Here is a 19,887-nt window from a genome sequence, read left to right as displayed (position 1 = left end):
TTAACTTTTAATTGTAACCATCGTTACAATATAGACACCGGCTCACTCTGGGCTAGAGGTCAAAAAACTCGCCCACCAGCTCACCCGAGAACTTCAACACCGCGCAGACAAGTACGATTCACAGGACATAACGAGTTACAAGGGCATCACTAGCGCTACAGGGAAGGCAGACGGCGGTACCCTGAGCCACACTAATCGCTCAGCAGGGCACAGTAAACGATCTACAGGCAAATAAAAGCGGGATCCTCCCGCATCGCTACCTCCAAAGCAGAATGTACCCGGAGAGATACGAGAAAGAGTGTAGTTTCTGCAGGCAGTTGGGCACGCTTTGGCACATCATCGGAGAGTCCTATTTTACTGAGACCATTCCCTCACGCCTTACCCAACCTTTCGCAACCCTTAACGAGCGATGAGAGACATTGCTAACCAGCCCCGCCTTGGAAGACCAGCTCGTCATGATCGCAGGGGGCCAGGCGGCCGTGGAAGCACATGGGTCTCGTGAAGAAGCGAACCGCCCCATCCGGCACGTAGTCACCGCAGTTTTGTTTGGCTTAATAAAGTTGTTTTCTCCTCTCTCTCTCTCTCTCTCTCTCTCTCTCTCTCTCTCTCTCTCTCTCTCTCTCTCTCTCGCTTCCAATGACGGGAAACGTCTTTTTCCTCAGGTAACCTACGATCACTTTCATCATAAAAAAAGTTGGCTTTCCCACAGTGCGTTTTGGATGCACTACGTACATCATTGAGAGGCTGAAAGCTTCACTTTATTATGTACAACGCTGCGCCTACTGTGCAGAACGATCGCGAAGGCTTAATTTCAGGTTTTAGAGCCAGTAAAGTCACTGATAGCATCAGCTTCAAGGCCAAGGCAAATACCGTGCTATTTTAGATCAATGCAATGTTTGAGAAGCTCGAGATACAGTATTAGAAGACTTGCTGCATTCCTTTTGTACACCACGAACCTTTAGGGACTTACATGTTGGACATGGTGATAGAAATATAAATATGCTCGCTCCGAAATAATTTATTAATTTGCAATTTTTGGAAACAATGAGGTTGTGTCCGTCTAAACATTCGTCGAATATGGTATAAAATTTAGTTCCAAAAGCAGGAAAGGTAATAAACTATGTTTGCAGGAGGGTTGGCTGTGCAAACAACGGACTATGGTGCGGAAGTACGATGCGGTAGCATTGCTTTATGCGTTGCTAAAGCATGCTGCTCTTATGGCGTACTCTAAGGTTCCCGAGTCAGAATACTGTGATTCAGAGCACGCCCGACGATTGTTATGGTTAACAGTCCTAGTGCTCATGGACTAAGTGCTTCATGTAGCATTACACATCCCTGTTTAAAGGAGACATGAAGACAAAATGCAAGTTGGGTTTATTAGAAAGACTGCTTAGTCCAGATAACAATGATTCCATATCATCGCAATCTTCTAACAAAAAACGGAGATATTAAAGAAAACGTGTGAAGCAGTCGCGACCCCCTATCCAATTTCCCGCAAGCAGTCGCGACCCCCTATCCAATTTCCCGCAACTTTTCTATGACGTCACGGAACCTTGTTTGTGCGATTGGCGGCCGCCTAACTGATCTGTCGTGAGGACACGTGACTGGACGTCTGTAATGGGGCCTCTAGTTCCCTTTGAACGCATCACTTAAATGCTAACGTGTAGTTAACGCACTGAAATTATGTTTTATTGTTGGCCCGTATGACGTCATTCTTGCTCATAACACGTCACTGTGGCGCGAAATTTGAAAGTTTTTAAATATTTCTTGCTTCTTTTTCGTTAAAAACATCTTTGTGCTGTAATGGAGCTGAGTGAGATACTGAATCCTAGTTCTTTCAAATTACACGAAGTTGTATTTTCCCTTCAACGCTCCTTTAGGAATCATTGTTTAATACACCCCTTCGGGTGCAACTGTGTCGGTATGTATTGCGTTGACAGGGTAACCACCGGAATTGTAATGCATGAGCCGAAACCGCGGCGCCTACGCCTAACGTTTCGCTTTGGGATCTACTACGTCAAACAATACCCGTTGCTTCACTTACGGTGAATTCAATGAGACCTTTAAATGTGGTAAAGGATGACGACTTTAAACATTAACGCGTTACTCTGTTCTCAACCTCATATATTTTGGCTCAACGTTAGGTAACCTTTAAGATGAGCCTTATGACTTGCAATGCAACGTTATATATAACTGCTCCGGGATCGGCTGGTACAGGTTGAGGGCTTTAGACTGTAAAGCGTGTAGTTTGGCCAAACGTCAAGCAAATGGCGATAAGGGCGGGTCCTTAGCTACTATTCAAGCGAGTTACAAACCGGATTATACGAAGTCTTCAGAGGCTTAGGAAGATTTCACATGCGGATATTGGACGAGGTAGGCTAACAGTGCGTTTGACTATGACATCTTCCGTCATTTAATTCTTATGGACAGTACAGCTCTAATAGAACTAGTAGCGTAGTGGGTTTTCATATTTCGTTTTGTGGCGTGATTTGCGCCTCATGAGTATGTTGCAAAATGAACATTGTTTCTACGTGCGTTGTGACCATAAACGCCAAGAGAAAAGACCCCTTTCAGTTGCTCCTTCCGCCACGTGCGGATCTGGATATGCGTTTACGGGGAGGATTGGGCAAAGAATTAAAGCAGTCCCCCTCAGCGTGAACACTATCGAAATGCAGCAGAACAGTGATTCGGTAAAGAGGCTGCGGCGCCCTCTCTCGATTAGTTTCAGTATCATCCTGGCGTTGATACCAAAGTAGTCCATAGAGCTCGCCGCAGCCCCAGAAAGGGATGACTAAAAGATTAGAATGTTGGTGTGGAAAGAGTAGAAGGGGGATTATTGCCCAGGGCAGCTACCACTTGTAACGAAGGCGGAGGAATAAACGTTTATTGATTCGTATAAAAGGAAAATTGAGTGCTGGATGATCTTCATTGTAGTAGCGTTGATCATCCAGGGTGGGTGGCGTCCATAGTCCAGGATGCCATGGCCCTCAGCTGCTTGTCGGGCCCGGATCACAAGGCCGCGCTGGTCATCCAGGAGCTCGCTGGACAGCAAGGCCTCCCACTGCTCCGTCGATGGCGCCAGGAGTACCGGGAGTTCCTTCACACCCTTGCACTCCCACAGAACGTGGTAGAGTGTTGGGGGTGCCTTAGAATTTGCACTGGTAAGTGTACAGATTGAGATGAATCATGTACAACTGTGAGGCGTGCGGGAAAGGGTCTGGAGTGTTCTTAACGGCGTTGATTCTTTTTGAGTGAGTTTTGTATGAGGAGGTGGATATTTCTGTCTGCCCAATCGGCAATATTGTAATATTTCCCCGGTGCGTCGTGGGATAGGTGGGAGCATCGACGGACTAGTGGCTTGAGCTTCTGTAATGGTGGTGAGGGTAGCGGTGGTTGCCCGGTGGAAACGATCTCGGGTAGTGGCATCAGCCGCTCCAGAAACTTGTGTCCACATGTCTGGTGTCCACATGTCCACATGCCCATGTGTCCGGTACATTTTTGATCTTTTAGCTACAGGAGTATGCTAATCGCCAGTGTGGAGATAAGGCCCTTCTGAAAATTTCTGCAGGCTGTTTGGGTGTCCGTGATTATAATCATGCGAGCTTGACTTTTCGTGATCGTTGTAGTAGCGAGAGCTCGCGGCCTCTTCCGCGGAGTCGATGTTTTCAGTCGTGATAGTTGCCGAGCTTAGCTCCTTTACTTTGCTGTTGTTCACGGTTATCGCGTGTGTTGCATGGTTTGCACTTGCATATTTTGCGGCGTCCACGTACCCCGATCCGCTATCGTTACCATAAGCGTTCTTCAGAGCCTTTGTCCCGGCATTACTCCTTCCTTTGTGGTAAAGAGGGTGCATGTTGCACGGGATATTGACAACCTTGATGTACATTCAGGCAAAGTGGGATGCGCCTTTTTTTTAGCTTTAGAATCCAGGTCCGCCTCATACCCGAGACAGCGTAAAGTGGCGCGACTTGTTCACGGTAGTTTCAGCCGTTTGGCTGATCTTGTGAGCCTCTACAAGTTCTTCCACGTGTTATGTACCCCTAGTTGCATTAGCTTCTCTGTGGGGGTCATCGCCGGTAGACCCAGTGCCAATTCGCATGCTTGACTAATGAGAATGCCGTGTTTCTCTTTTTCGGCGTTTTTAGCCCTAAATATATGGGGCGTCATAGGTAATTCTGCTGATGATTAATGCTTGTATTAAGAGAATTCTACCTTTCTTGAGTCCGCGCGTTTTGCTCGCAACCCTCTTGACAAGGTGGGTTATCAATCAATCAATCAATCAATCAATCAATCAATCAATCAATCAATCAATCAATCAATCAATCAATCAATCAATCAATCAATCAATCAATCAATCAATCAATCAATCAATCAATCAATCAATCAATCAATCAATCAATCGTGCTTATCAGAGACACTGCATTGAGTTTTCATTATTTCGGGGTACAGAATACGTTAATTTGATATTTTTATTATTTTATAATATTGTGCATTTATTTGTGAACTAGCCGTGGCAGCGTCAGTGGCAACCGCACAGCGCGAAGTTCACCCCAAGACATTGCTTACGACTGGCGTGTGACTTTGTGGCGCAATTCGATAGACATTAGCCACGCAACCCGGAAAATCCTGGTTTGATCCCGACCAGGGAAAGTGGTTTTATTTTCGAAGCCTCTGTTTAGGTGCGTGACGTCATAACCCCGGGCGATCAGCGGCGACAATCCAGGCGATCCAGGCTTCTAAAAAGTGCTCCGCACTTGAAAATTGCATGGCCAATGCCTACGGGTGAAGCTGGAAGTTGAGTGGCTGCTCTAGAAGACTCGCCTGTGCGTACCAACGAAGGTCGTCTTCTTGATCCAAAGCCAGCATTTTAGGACGCAGCTTAAAAGCATCCTCTTGGAGTAGTCACCAAAGTTGCATTGTTATGTGTTAGCAGCTGTCACTGTGCGTCGTATTACCCTGAAGGATCAGCTATGCACATTTTAATAGCCTAGCGGATAATTTGTGCATGTTCGAAACATGTCAGGTAAAAGCCACACTACACTGGCTCATCTAGCATTGCCGAAATTTTCTCCCTTTCTGAAATCATTCCCCGTACGACGACACCGCAACTTGCCTTGACACCATAGAACTCTCGCACGATGTAGCCGTCGACGTTACCATTTATTTTACGGAAAGAGGCCTATAGTACAGGCAAATAAGATGAGGGGTAGAAAACTGATTGAGTGATCCCCCTTCAAGACAACCACTGTTAAGACTGAACTGCTATCTCCTTACTCCATCCGATGGCCGCTGGCGTTCCTTTCTATGACGCTCCGAACAACCACAAGCACTGCTCGTTGTTTTGTTTTAATATTTCAACTTATCTTTTGATCCCTCTGGAACAGCGGGAAGGGGTTATAACAATTATGAGCACTTGAGAAAACATCTTGCACCCCTGGGTAAACGCGAAGCCTCCTCTCTCTTTCTCTCTTTTCTCGTGACGTGTTCCTTTGTTCGTCAATCCCACTACGAGTATATTGCCACTGCGGAGGTACGCACTACTTTTATAGAATACCCACAGAAACTCTCGGGTGTGTACTTCATTGCCCTATTTAATAGTCCAAATATAATGGTCAATGAACGCCATCCCCTAAAGTATAAGGCATTACTCGAAACACACTTCAAAACCGTACCGTCATAACATATGTGTATTAGTTTTTATGGAATCAGTTGTGTGTGTGTTTGTGGAGTTTAACTACCTTTAATTATTCAGATATTAGTTGTGTAACCAGTTATACTATTTTTTTTGCGCTGTAACCACACTTTTCGAATTCTATTTTGTTTGTGGTCTTGGTCGGCAAATCCCTCCCTTATGTAATACCCCGTCAGGGGCTCTTAAGGGTATATAAATGATGATAATGATGATGATAACGTTTGAGTTTGTGGTGTGCGCCGCGAATCACTACCTGCTGCTTGGCGCTATGTTCGACCATGTCTAAATGAAGCAATCGGACAGACGACGGCTTCATAACGCGAGGGACCCGGGTTCGATTCCGGCCACGGCAAACGCGTTTTTTCCTTTCACTTGATCCACGATCATTCGCAGTCATCGTCAGAGAAATTTGGATTTCCTACAGGGCGTACGTCGTGGGGGTATGTGGGCATAAAAACAACTCTACCCGCACTGGATATTTTTTGGAGAGTCCCAAATTAGACAAGCATTTTTTTCCGTTTTGCTATAACCACTAACGTTTGGCCGATCCTTTGACGGGGTATGCGCCAATAACATGGGAACAACAACAACAAAACCAGATTTTTGAACCCCATCGGACGTTAGGATCGGCAGAATGGCTGACCAGGTGACAGAGAGCTCGTGGCTCGGAAGCCTTCTGTGGCTCGGTCGCATGTTGTGAGTATCTTGCGTATTTCATATGTAGCCGTGCGTTTCTCGCAAAGGAAACGTTTTAGGGAACCTTATCCGAAGCCCGCTTCGCCGTCTCTCATACCTGCCCTATGGCACCCCGGAATTCTTCTAGTAAGCCGTAATTGGCGTCCGCGGAGATATTTATGCCTCTGCTACTCTCGGAAGTGAGCCTGTACCTCGGAGCGCAATCAAGATAAAGCTTGAGCGCTAAAGCAACTCTCGCTTTAGATAATACATATACGTGCACAATGGTCTCACGCACAGAAGTAATTTATGGTATCAGAAGCAATTAAAAAAACCCTACCACGCACGAACCTTATTGTATTTAGCTACAATCTTCTCATTGTTGCAGCCCACTCATTTAGGATAACACTACCTGTCTCCCGGTCATAATAAATAAGGACAGGTAGGGGAACGCGACGCTGCAAAAAGGTTCAGCGATTGTGTTTAGGTTCTGGAAGATGGTAGATGAATTGGCGAACTCAAGACGTTTTCTGATATGGTGAAGAGAATCGAAGACTCCTTTACAACTATTTATATTAGGATAACTTGGTACAGGAATAAAAGCAAAAAAACTTAAGTTGCAGACTTTAAGCTTCAAGAGCGTGCAGATCACTTGAGCGCCTTGTACTCCGAGCCGAACTCTTGTTGTTCAAGTGAAAACGAACCGCTCGGGCTGCAACGGCAGGGACTCCTTCCCCGCCGCACGGCCCGTCTAGAAGTTTGTTAGGTAGCTCTACCCATAACTGCCTATGCGATGCTCAACTCCTAACTATGCGTCTCGCTTAACGGGCTCATATGGAGCAACCCTTGCTTCGATGTTCGAGGCGTGCGTCTCTCTGGGAACATTGCCGCTGATATGCGTACACAATAAGGCTTTTCTGGCAAAGTTCGGCCTCATAATACCTTGGAATTTCTCTCTCTCGGGTAAGCCAGTTCAGCTTCCGCACGTGCGTAGGGGATGGCCCAAGGTTACGCAGGACGCTCTCAGTCACGCATTTGTCGAACTTTCAGTTAGTCACCACCGCTTACGTGTCAAAAGGATGTACAGTCGCGATCACGGAGGAAGATATGTAGGAGGGCAGACTGAGGCCGAGAAAAAAAATTACTCTCACCTCCCCTCGCCGGAACCCCTGTGTATATGCGACACATAGGGGGTTCCGTTGTTGTTTCCGTTAGGTTGATTCTCCCATCGCGTGAAACGTGCCGTGAACCCCCTGCCGCGGCTGTGACGCAACGTTGCGCGGCTATGACGCAACACAATCCAACACAATCAACTTTAATCCAATACAATCCAAATCCAATCCAATCCAAGCCAAGCCAAGCCAATGGAATCCAATCCAATGCCCCTCGCGAGAGAGTGTTCCCTATCGGAGAGGAGAGGGGGTGCGCGGCGGAGAGCGCAGCACGTGCGGGAGAAGAATGGGGGAGGGGTGTGGACGGACAACGACAACGCCGTATGGAGGGACAAGGCGAGTGAATGAGATGCCGTCGCATCTAAAAAAAAACATTGGCGTGGGCAGATGATGTCCCCGCGCTGCCGGGCGTTGAGCTTTCACTTTGCTGTCTTCGTCTTTGGCACCCATATTTTCGTTGTGCCTTTGTGTACATTGCTCTCCCCTTCTTCGCTAGCCACAGCGGCTTGTTTTCTTTCGCCGCGACATCTGTATTCTACAATGTCAAACTGTGCGCGCTATCAAGGAACGCGTGCGGCTTCTAAATCACGGTGCGCGGCCGCGATGATCGATTGGGTCATTGCACACCGCCACATATGTGACCATCGCTCATACTCTATAAGGCAGCTTTCCGTCAGAAAAAATCAAGGCAGGCTGAAAAATATCGATCTTACCCAACAGATCTAATAAGCAATCCTACGATACGATTTCGGGAAAATCAAGCAAAACTGAGCCAGATTATATCGCACACTACAACATCCACTCAAAAATGATTGATTGATTGATTGATTGATTGATTGATCGATCGATCGATTGATTGTAGGTTTTAACGCGCCGACGCAACGTAGGTGATCTGGCGCGCCGTAGTGGAGGGCCCCAGGCTTGATTTTGACCACCTGGGGATCTTCAACGTGCGCCGAAATCTCGTACACACGGGCGTTTTTGCTTTTCGCCTCCATCAGAAAAGCGGCCGCCGCGGCCGGGTATGGAACCCGCGACCTCGTGCTCAATAGCGCAACGCCTTAGCCACTGAGCCGCCGCGGCGGGTCAAAAAAAAAAAAAAAAAATTCGGCTTACGGTAAAGCGATGCAGCGCAAAAATCACCTTCATTTGGCTGGGCCGCTACCCTGCCGGGGGCTTTACGATTTTAGCTTCTTCTGCACACAAACAACGTTTTCGAGGGTCGTCCGCAGTTTGCATAGGCGTGCGGCAATGATGCATACATTTCCACACAAAGAAATTACGGCTGCTACCTTGCAATGGATATTGTGACGAGGATGATGGACTGACGAGCGGTGAGCAGCTAGAAGAAGAAGTAGACGACCAGCGGACTCGATTTGGTTGGTGCGTGGATCTGCACACTCTGTTCTGGCTTCCTCCCCGTAAATACCTCTGTGAATACAATACTTTCCCCGTGACAACATGGAAAAGTGCGGTCAGCATGATTAGGTGACCAAAGAGTTTCGAACGCAATCTTTGTTTTGTCGTCACTTGGGCATAGTGTTCATTGTGACTGCACGGTCGTGTACCCTTGTCACTGACCACAGCGGTTAACGCCAGATGTATGGCTGGGCAACGGGTTCTGATGACCTGCTTCGGGAAAATGAAGTTGTTCTAGAATAAAGTGCAAAGCTGGATAATGGCCTATATTCTATTGTAAGTGCTTGTATATTTTTAAAATTAAATGTAATTTAAAATGAATCTGTAACATGCGTTTGAATGCACACCTGTCGCTAGATTATTAAAGGTTACATCGGCGGAAGTCTGCCCCCTGCATGCCGTGTCTGCATGATGTAATCAACAGCCGCAAAACCAGTCGAGGGGTCCCATGTATTAAGTTGGTCAAATAGTAGGCGGAGGGGGCAAGTTATGTGTCGAAAAAGCGTGGAACATATTGATACTGTGTGGAGCCGGGATACCCAAAGATTTCTTGAAGCGTCCCGCCGCGTGCCCCTGAAGTAGTTGTTTGGGAAATACTCACAACTTGTCCGAATTGATGGCAGGAGCAGCTGTTCATATAATTCAAATAGGTAAGGTGATTCGGTACTTAGTGTTGCTTTCAAAAACACCTAACCCCAATCATAATTTTTCAAGCAGCACCCAGTGTTTTAAGTGCGTTCTACAGCAAGGAGCCAGCTGCTTTCGACTAGTTGTATGAAGTTCTCAGCAGTGCAGTGCACTATACAGTGGTGTGGTGTTGTATGCAGTACTTATAATGCAATGCCTACTGTCGTATGCAGTTCCAATAGAGAATAAAAGAAGCTCAGGTCTACGCCTCCGCAAAACACGAGCAGAGATAGTGAAACAATTCGGCATTTGAGTTATCTGGGTAGCATTCATACCGATTTTCAGCCAGTAAGAGGGAACTTTTAGAATCGCCATTTGTCCAAACTAGTTGGCTTATGTTGGCTTTTGTAATACATGTAAACGCAACCAAATTCGTATTCACCAATTTACGGAACGTAGTCCCATCGGTAGCCCGCAGTGCGCAAAAGGTAGCGTTTCTTTTGTGGCTAGATGTCTGCTGGTGGTCTATATATTTTGTTTTCCCGCCATGCAATTCAATCCGTGAGGTATTTTTGTCGTACGACAACTTCTATCCATCAGGTACCGGATACCCAGCAGGTGCTGTCGAACAAGCTCATCAAGCCGTGCGTAGTAGGCTTGCAACGGACACGAAGCTGCGCGAAAGCATGCCCAAAACGAACCGCCGCCGATGGAGGCGACAAATTCAGTCATAAGGTGCCACGCCGAAGCGCCGGGTGGGGTCACCAGGCTCCGGCGGGCGGGGAGGGCTGGTTAATAGCGCGGATTGGCAGAACCCATACAGTTTCATACTAATATACACTAGAGGGAAATCTGGCGCTACTGTCTACGGTAGCCGCTCTTCGGCGAGCCTTCCGTCACGTACCGGGCAGGCACGTGCCACTAGTCCTTGGCATGGCTCATGAACAGGCTGAAAAGTTGGCTCTGGCTGCGAAAAGCAACAATATTACTGTAGAAAGGTAATGAAATTTGTTTTGTTATTATAAAATTCAACCCCCAGAAAGATTATTCATTCCGTCAGTGATTATGTAAAAGCTCCATGCACGATGAACAAGAAAATAATGTTACCCTTTTTTTTGTTGATTTTGGCTTCGAGACAAAAAAGAAGCCATATGACTATCTAAGCCAAGCAGGTGAGGAACGTCGCTAGCGGCAGTGGCACCGCCCACGGCGGCCCCCGACTGCAGCGACAGATTTCCCTCTCGTATATACTAGTATGAAACTCTATGTGCAGAGCCCTCAACATTTTGCTTGGAGAGTTAGAATATACACAGTAACTATTGTGCGAGTTGAGGATATTGGGCCAGTGTGAGATAGCCAAGTCGGAGCTCCTGTTTACATCTTACCCCGTGGACCCAGTCAATTTGAAGGTGATCGCTCGACTGCGAAGAAAAAACAAGCAGCGGCGCCATGTTATGGTTGTCTCGCGGTTGTATCATGCAGCAGACAACGAGGGGAAGAGCGCAGCGCTATCTTTATCTCCGAAGTCCTGAAAACGGCCGCTATGCAGCTTGAAAGGCCCCACTGATGGGTGTTCCCACGATCACTTTCAAATTGACCGGGATTGCGCCTTGTCCTAGGGGACCAGTGAGCACGCAGAAGTTAGAGGGCCCGCCCATTCTGAAAAAAGGTGTATATAAATTTCAAATCGCGCGCCATCAGCCGCAAAGGGTTCGCACAACATCCGACAGATGGCGACGAGTGTACTGGCCAGTAGGACGCCGCAGTGAAACATGCCCCTCGCGAGGGGCACGATCAAATGCAGAGCATTTCCGGGGGCGCACGACGTTAAGTAGTTTGCGTTACGTTAATGTTGTTGCACTTTTGGCAACTGCTGACGAGAGAGCGCTCGTCAGCAGTAATTTGAATGAGTCAACGATATAAGGCGCGTATATAGCGTCTGGTTCTGTCGGCTTTGTGGCACAGTGGTTACAGCACAATGTACATAGCGTTCCGCCCGCAGGGTCGAGGGATCGAAACCTGGCGTCGGATAGTATTTTCTTGCGGAGTACGGACGCCAACGCGGGTGACATCGTGAGTTACTGAAATGCTCTGCATTTAAAAGCCGCCAGCATCTTCCCACGGGGGGAACTCGAGTAAATGCGTCGCATCTACTCGAGTCAAGCAAAGCGTCACGTCAAGCGAAAGCCAAGCAAAGACGCCCTTGACTGAATTCCGAACGCGCGCTCCGCCGCTTATATACGTTGAGGGGACTGCATAAGCCGGTCCCAGTCGACGACGTTGGCGTACTTGTAAAGGGGCGTGGACTCTAGGTGTTTGAGACAAGCGCGGATGTTGCTTCGCCGGAGAACGGCACACCGGTTATATGCGCAGCGCGCCCGAAGGAGAGGAAACCGCGGAAGAGAGAGTACTGCACATGCGCCGGCCCCAGCGCGTCTGCCGCGGCTATGACGCAACGTGCCGCGGCTATGACGCAACACAATCCAACACAATCTAATCCAATCCAAATCCAATCCAAGCCAATCCAAGCCAATCCAATGCCCCTCGCGAGAGAGTGTTCGAATCCAATCCAATGCCCCTCGCGAGAGAGTGTTCGCTATCGCCTCGACTCGACGCGCATGCGCAGTGAGCGTGCGGACTACGGACGTCAACGCGGGTGACATCGTGAGTTACTGAAATGCTCTGCATTTAAAAAAAGTCCTGGGCCGTCTCTACTAACGTGACACCTGGGGAGGGGCGAAACATGCAGTGTATTCTTGTAGGGCGCCAAGTGTATCCTTGGCGCCTTCGCGCTTTTGCCCATGGATATGAAACCGTTGGGGGATAGAGGTATACAGCTTTGCTTGAAGCACGAAGCGTTCCAGCGCGAGGCGTGGGGAAACGAGTGTCCCGGTGTGTTCTTTTAAGTACGCGTTAGGTTCTAGCGCGAGGCGTAAACAATTGTCCCGGTGTTTTGTACCGTCGATGACAGGAGACGACGACACCAGACGCCGACAGCCAGAGCCCCTAATTTGCATTGCCTCTCAAAAAAAGGGGGCGGGAGGCTGGTTTACGATTAACAACTGCTCCAACGGTAAAGCACAAAAGTGGAGTATCGCCGCAGACCCGGTTGCTATCGGGCCAGACGACGCTAATTGGCCTCCTTTGTCCTCTTCCCATACAACCATCTGCATTCGGCGTGACGGTTCGCCGTCGCAAAGTGATGCATTACCGCGTATGCTCACCACCGAGAAATCAAAACATCCCCCCTATTGAAAATGTGGAGTTGATGGAATCCATCAAAAATCAACATGGTGGATTATGGTAATGGCATTAATGATGGCATGATGGCAGATGACTGCATGCTGGCAGGGTGATGGATGATGGCAGATGACTGCATGCTGGCAGGGTGATGGATGATGGCATGCGTCGGTAGCTGATGGCAATGGTAGCGTCGATGCTGGCAGCTCGGGTGACAGTATGACGGCAGATATGCGAAATTGCAAAAAATGATGACGACATGAAAAGGAAAGATGCTATGCAATGCTAATTAAAAACTGGTTTCATTTCTTGCGAATAAATTTATAAAATAAGATTTGCAGCAAATAAGTAAGCTTGCATATGCGTTTTGCTCTGTCCATTCATGTCGTGATCATTTTTCTGCTATCCTGCTACAATGATCTGAAAACTTAACCATTTTATGAGAGCTTAGATGTGTGTGCTGGGGTGCTTAAAAATATTACACAAAACAAACTTGGTTTTAACGTTGAATATATTATCATTAAATATCAAATACGGTGACTATCTTCGAACAGGTGGGCAGCTGAAAAGAAAAAAAAACTGAGTTACACACTAAAGCTTATAAATCCAGATCAACTCAAAACAAATGTATATTCACATTTCACATACCTCCTTAAACATTCTGAGATGGTCACTCCGATGTGGTCCCTTGCTTCTGCCCTTCCTCTTTGCCATAAAAATAGAAAGCCTGCAGAAAAAGAACATTTTCAACAAATTAAGTGGAAACCATCCTGCTAGGACTCCCTTCAGGTCATGGAAGGGTGCTCTTGACCGGCACTGCTCTAAAAGGCATCGCATGGTGGCAATGCCTTTCCCGGGAAAGGATTTTAGTAAGATGCAAGCGTGCATGCATGCAACCGAGAATTTCAAGAGAACATGCATTAGCAGCAGGTGGGAAAGAAGCAAAACACCCTCGTCTAGAAGAATTCTATGCTCAAAGCGCAGCCAGCGAATACCAGGCGCAAAAAAATGTAGCTTCAGGCGAGTGTGTTGAAGGTTAGGAACACGTTAAATTGAAAAGTGAAGAAGGCCAGATGACATTAACCTGGTTGGATGCATTGAAGCGACGAAAAGAAACGCACACAGTCTTGAGATGAAAGTGCAGACTAAACGAACGCTTGCAAAAACTTCAGCAAACTTGTGATGAATTTAGAGAAAGTTCAATACTATGAGGACAACCGAGCTGTGCAAGCACTAAAGACCCTTTCGGAAGCCGCACAAGAAGGAGAACGGGTGTGCCAAATTTGCCATGGAACAGATTATCAATAGTGATAAGGCGCGCTAACTAGACAGGAACCCACGTTGCGGCAAAGTGTTGTGGAAGGCGACTTCTTGTAAAGGATACGAGCATGTGAGGGGCAAAAAACTGCTGAAGCTGCCGTGTCAAAGCACACTAAAAATCTTGTCGGACCTTCTGCAAGAGACTCGAGTAATAAACCTAATAAAGGAACGGCTTCAAGTGGAGGGACAAAGCTTGCGGTCACTAAAAGAACCATACTGCAGCCTGATTACTGACGAAATGTCAATACAGGAAAAAGTAATTTATGGCTGCCAAGTCGACATATTTTCGGCCTTGATATAAGCTGTGAACCTTGAACCGGTGGTGCCACTGAATTAGCCTGCAGGCTCCTTTGGTTTGTCCTGCGGGGGCTTTCCGCGGCTGACGTTATCCCCTTAGGGTATTTTTTTACCGGGAACAGGAAGCATGACCGGCTCCGTAACCTGAATTTTAGTGTGCTCAACTGTGTAAGAGGTAGGGTTCTTCATTATCCGTATTGTCACAGACAGCCACCAGACAAAGAGCACCATGTTCCTAGGCATGTCGGTTGACAACACACTACAACATCAGCATGTTTTGCTACATCCAGCGCGGCAAAATGACCCATCGTTCCTTTTATTTGACCAAACCGCCTCATTAAGAACCTTAGAACAAATTTTCTAGAGAGAGAGGGGGATGTTTGATGGAATGCAGAAAGTTAGTGACTGTTTTGTTCTCAAGGCCCTCTTTAAGATCCAATAAAAGTTGTCACTTGTGAACCCAGTTTGGCTCCTAAGCTGATCACACATTGAGCCGAACCTGGAAAAAATTAGGCTGTCCCACGCCACCTTGATATTTTCGCCTGTCGTCATCAGCAGCCCCAAGTTCCTTCAGAAAAAGCCCAAAGGTCACGAATATGCTACAGAATCGAAAATTCCAGTAAAACAAGCTGAATAGTGCAATCCCATGTTAAGGACCATGCATCTACTCCACGTAAATATGTGATTGCAGCCTGTTCAGCAAGGTGTCTCAAGTGAAGCATGAAGCGCAATAACACAACAGCCCAACCAAGAACTGTAGCGCGGATGGCTGATTGTGTGGCCACTTTCCGAATTGACGCCACTGCATCACCGATAGCGTGCACCACAGGCGACGCGGCGGAGGAAAAGAGAGCTATCGTTATCACAGGCGGAGAGGAGCATTCGGTGGGCTGCACGAAAAGGGGGATATCAAGCAGCTGTGTCACTTCTAAATGTTGCATCATGTGCATCCTAGTTCTCTTTTTTACTAAGAACTCCCACCTTCGCGCTTGTGTTTCAGCAGTCCAATGTACAATGGCAGCAAAGGTTCATGTTAAACAATACATAAAGACGTTAAATACAATACATCGAAATTCACTAATTCCAAACTCGGAGAGCAATGAATTGCTGAAATGAAGATGCCGACCAGCATATATATACAGTGCTATTGGAAGACCAAAGCACTGCACTCTCGGTCAAATTAGGCAAGTTCTGGTAACTGAATTTCACAGTGCACGTCATAGCATTGCACTACAATTGTATAGAACTAGGTGCTCCCCTATTGTAACCAACCTGAAAAACAGCCAGTGACATCTGATGAGAGGTCCATCCAGATAGGTCCATCCACCAAGTAGGGCATGCCAGCTGATCTCCACTGCAAGGTGTAACAGTCAGTAGCCTGCAAAATAGAAGTGAGTGGCAAACAACAAGCAAGTTGCGTTAGCCTTAATCCTTCAAAGTTCTAAATGCGATATTAAGGTGTCGAGCAAGGTGTTCTTCACACTCCAAGCGAAAATATGAGAACGTTAAAATACCACATTACCTGGATGTAAGGATGGCCGATGTGACTATCACAGCATAGTGACAATGTCAACGATCACGCTTCTAACTCAATTCTCTCTTTGGAAGTAGATGCCGTTCATTATGACCAGTTCATGTATGCGTAAAAAGGTGCCGAGATGAGCTCTCTCATTGCTATAAGGCAAATTGCTTCCACGATTCTGTGACAAAGCGCAGACCTAAATGATGATAACGTTGCCTTAACAATTAGGGAGTGCCTAGCGTTCCGTCCAGCCGGAATGCTAAAAACTGCTAAAGTTCCGTCCAGACTGAACGCCAAATCAAAACCTGCCAATTAGCCGCCATTTCTCATTCTGGGATTTGGTGTAGTGGTTCCGCGGCTGACTACGAACGTTGTAGGCCCTGGTTCGATTCTCGCACCATTTTTTTTTGTGTGTGTGTGGCCGTGGTTAGCGTTTTGTAATAGCAAAACTTCCCGCCCGCTTTACAATTCACGCGATGAGAGCAGTAGGTCTTGGTTTTTTACTCAAGCGGCCGAGCCGCTCCCGCTCACTGGAGCCAAGGCCGACGTAGCCATCGCCAGTTACACCCAATCTCCTCTAATTATTACCAGTGATTAATAATTAACAGTGACTCTGGCTAGTCAGTGAGCGGAAGCGGTTTGGCCGGTTAGGTAAAAATCAAGACCGACTGCTCTCGCTGAAATATTGTGAAGCGGGCGTCGGGTGGCGACTTGGAGATCTGTCCAGATTGAGCTAGAGTTAGTCCGATCATCTGTAATTATTAATAATGATTAATAATTATCAGTGATTCTGGCTAGTCAGTGAGCGGTAGCTGTTTTGCTGGATGGGTAAAAATCAAGAAAGACTGCTCTCAACGCGAGTTGTGTCTCCTCCGGACGGAACTTTAGTGACAGTTGCCGTTCCGTCTAGACGGAACGCTATACACAGCCTAACAATTCTGCCAAAGGAGGCTGGAAAGGCTGTGATGAACTGCTGAACAATACAAGTGAAGCAATTTTTTTTGTTTCTAAAGTCTCTTCTACGTGATTGCAGCTTAAACCAGGTTCAATTCTTCTTCCCACGCAGTGCTTGAAGCCCACATGATGCGTCGGTGCATGTTTTCAGCTGGTACCGTCAATATCATGGCAACAATTTTTTTCCTTCAAAACATGAATCTAATTAGTCCTTAATAATGGCCGCGATGTCTTAGGGAAGCATAGGGAACCAGATTTAAGGTTGTGCTCACATTGACATCAAACCCATTGAAACGATTTTCAAAAATGATACACATTGGCATATGCCGCAAAATTTGAAACATGACAATAATGCATTACTGCCAATAATGACAATAGCCAGTGCTTAAAAAATTATTGCGATGAGAAAGAGGTTATCCTCTTCTGAAAAATTAAGAAAAAACTTTCAGTGTGATCTAACCATCTAGAAAAGGCTGTTCTCCCATCTATTCTCTAGCGGCATATTTTCTAGAACTATATTTATTTACATCAAGTCGTGTTTTTAACAGAGTGTATTATTTGCTGCGCAATTATGTACACAAGCTACTAGAAAGAGACCTTCGGCCTTAACCAGTCCAGAGGAGACCCACTTTTTTTTTTTTAAGCATTTGCTCTTGTGCGGGGTGCACTCATCCACAGAATGAGAGCCCAATACAAAATTTAACTGAGCAACACGCGTGGCCGCGAATTATTCGGAGACGGTAGTGAATGTTGCAGTGCTTAAACGCTCCCCACGTGCGGCCAGCATTGCTTATACCTCTGCACCAGACGCACGATACGCATGTAGTTTCGACGTGGTAGCAAATTCGGGTTGAATGAACGTTTTTGGTGCTACTGATGCACATGCACAAACATATATGCGATTATCGAACGATTGGAACACTCAAACATTCACCGCACATGCGGGGCTTGCGAGTGTGACGCCAATTTCAGCCATCGTACCCTCAATCTGAACGCAGAGAGCCTTGTTTGTACCAGTGCACTTTTCTGAGTGACCGCTTTGAAAAATGACAATCCCTGCAGTGTAGTGTAGACTGCTATGTGCCTCGGCTAAAAGTTACCTAAAGCGTACCACTCCAGTCCAGGTACGAAAAATGATGCGAAGAACAATTTGCAATTCCTTAAAAAGAACTACCCACCAAAAAAAAAAAAAAAACTTGCGAACTCAACCTGGAGCGGTCGACCGCGCGTATTGGCGATCGGTTGTTGCGAGCACCAAACCGTTTAGCCAACGTAGCAGTATGGTCCTACTTCGCTCAACAAAAAGCCTACAAACGGCACAAACAATAGGGCTCTTCGATTTACAGACTCGAATTCACCGCGGATATTCCGCCGGAGTCCGATGATTCCCCGAAGCCATAAGGATACACAAGAAAATCGAATGCCTGACTGCTTTCAGGGAATCGGCGGTGAGTCCGGGACTGTAAATCGAAGAGCCCTACTGTTTCTAGTCCCGCACGCAATATCCGCGGTCGAAAGGCAGATCTACGTAACCCTCAAAATCAGTCGCCGTCAAAAAACATTAGGGCTAACCGACGACGCAAACGTCTAACACGGAACGGAAGAGCCCTGCCCTGTTAAATACACAAGTAAAGTGCAAAAAGTTGACTAGTCACTTACCTTAAATCACAGGCGACATATCTTCGTCGAAACAATTATCCGCTGTCTTCAAAACAACCACAACAAAGCCACTCGACAAGCGCGTACAACTCCACCGTCTCGGCGGCCAGGAAGAAAGGAATGCGGCGGCGTGATGGCGTGGCGATGTTGCTGGATGGAGCAGTGGAGTACTGAGGCCGGGGTTTCGGTTTCGGCTGTGCCTTGGTGTTTTCGTAACGCAGTTCATACACGGCGCGAAGTGAACAAAATGCGTCGAAACAAATTCTGGCTTGAACATAGACACACAAAGCAATGTAAATAGAAAGATAAGGTTGCCATACCCAGCAAAAAGTTGAGTTTGTTGGGCTATCCTGTATATGAGCGATTGAGTTGTGGAATAAACCTCCGACATCACTTTGGGGGAAATCACTTTTGGTTAAAAACTACCAAGAACAGGCACATTTTTCGTTTAAAAAAAATCATATCGTGCTGTCAGCAAAAAAAAAAAAAAGAAACAGACAACCGGAGGATCGAACCACCAACTTTGCAACAAAAAACGAGCGCGTTACCACTGCACCACCGCTACAATCGGAAATCAAGCCCGAACAAGTGCCATTTAGTTGGTTTGTCAATCTAAATCGCCCATGAATGCATAAATATTGTGAGTTATGTTTACTGCTTCTCGTATATAACCCATTCCGGCAGTCATACCGCTTCTTGGGCACGCACCAGTCTCCGAAACGAGGCTGACCTTGAGAAGTGTAGCCAGCTATCTCAACCTAAAAGAGATATCGCACATCCCCGTTCTCCCCGACGAAAGCCAACGTAGCTATGAGTGAAATGGCATAGAGGGAAATGGCATGCGCGCCCGGAATTAAAATTATGTTGTGTAATAATACCGTGCTTAGATCTGTCTCAAGGCAGCTGATTACAACTAAGGAGGATCGGCGAAGCGCTAGACCCGTAGTCTGCCGCGTACAATTTAAGCCATGCCACGGACGGTTTTGTCCGCGGGCTCAGCGCAGCGAAAATGAACACGTACGGTTTGACGGTTTGACCCTGTCGCAGCGAAAAAAAGCTGCCCATGTTTTCAACGCAAGTGTCCGCACTGCCATCCTTACACCAAAAACGGCGAATAAAGGGCATACAGTTTCATACCAGCCCTCCAAGTTCTGGCTTAAAAACAAGAAGCGCTAATCAAAGTAGCTTTTCTCTAATATGCCAAGTTTTCAGCAGCACCTTATCAAAAATGCAGTTATTGTTTTTTCTTCTCGAAATTCCCAATGCCACCGCTATGTTTCTGTTATTATATCAGTCCTTCGCTATCGAAT

At 46.8% G+C, this 19,887-nt stretch overlaps 1 long non-coding RNA gene across 1 annotated transcript; it reads right to left on the bottom strand.

The window, feature by feature from the left end:
* Positions 1–13,318: 13,318 nt before the first annotated feature.
* Positions 13,319–19,262, bottom strand: LOC144138628 (uncharacterized). Its single transcript, XR_013315917.1, has 4 exons — positions 18,578–19,262; positions 15,715–15,820; positions 13,474–13,552; positions 13,319–13,387 (listed from the first exon to the last, which is right to left on the bottom strand). It is a non-coding gene; the product is annotated as an uncharacterized LOC144138628 (long non-coding RNA).
* Positions 19,263–19,887: the final 625 nt, after the last annotated feature.

This window comes from Haemaphysalis longicornis, unplaced genomic scaffold (genome assembly GCF_048455015.1).
Source record: "Haemaphysalis longicornis isolate Haplotype H1 unplaced genomic scaffold, Haemaphysalis longicornis Haplotype H1 scaffold_5, whole genome shotgun sequence".
Lineage (NCBI taxonomy): Eukaryota > Metazoa > Arthropoda > Arachnida > Ixodida > Ixodidae > Haemaphysalis > Haemaphysalis longicornis.
The sequence above is the reverse complement of the archived record's forward strand: the minus strand, read 5'-3'. Positions and strand labels throughout refer to the sequence as shown.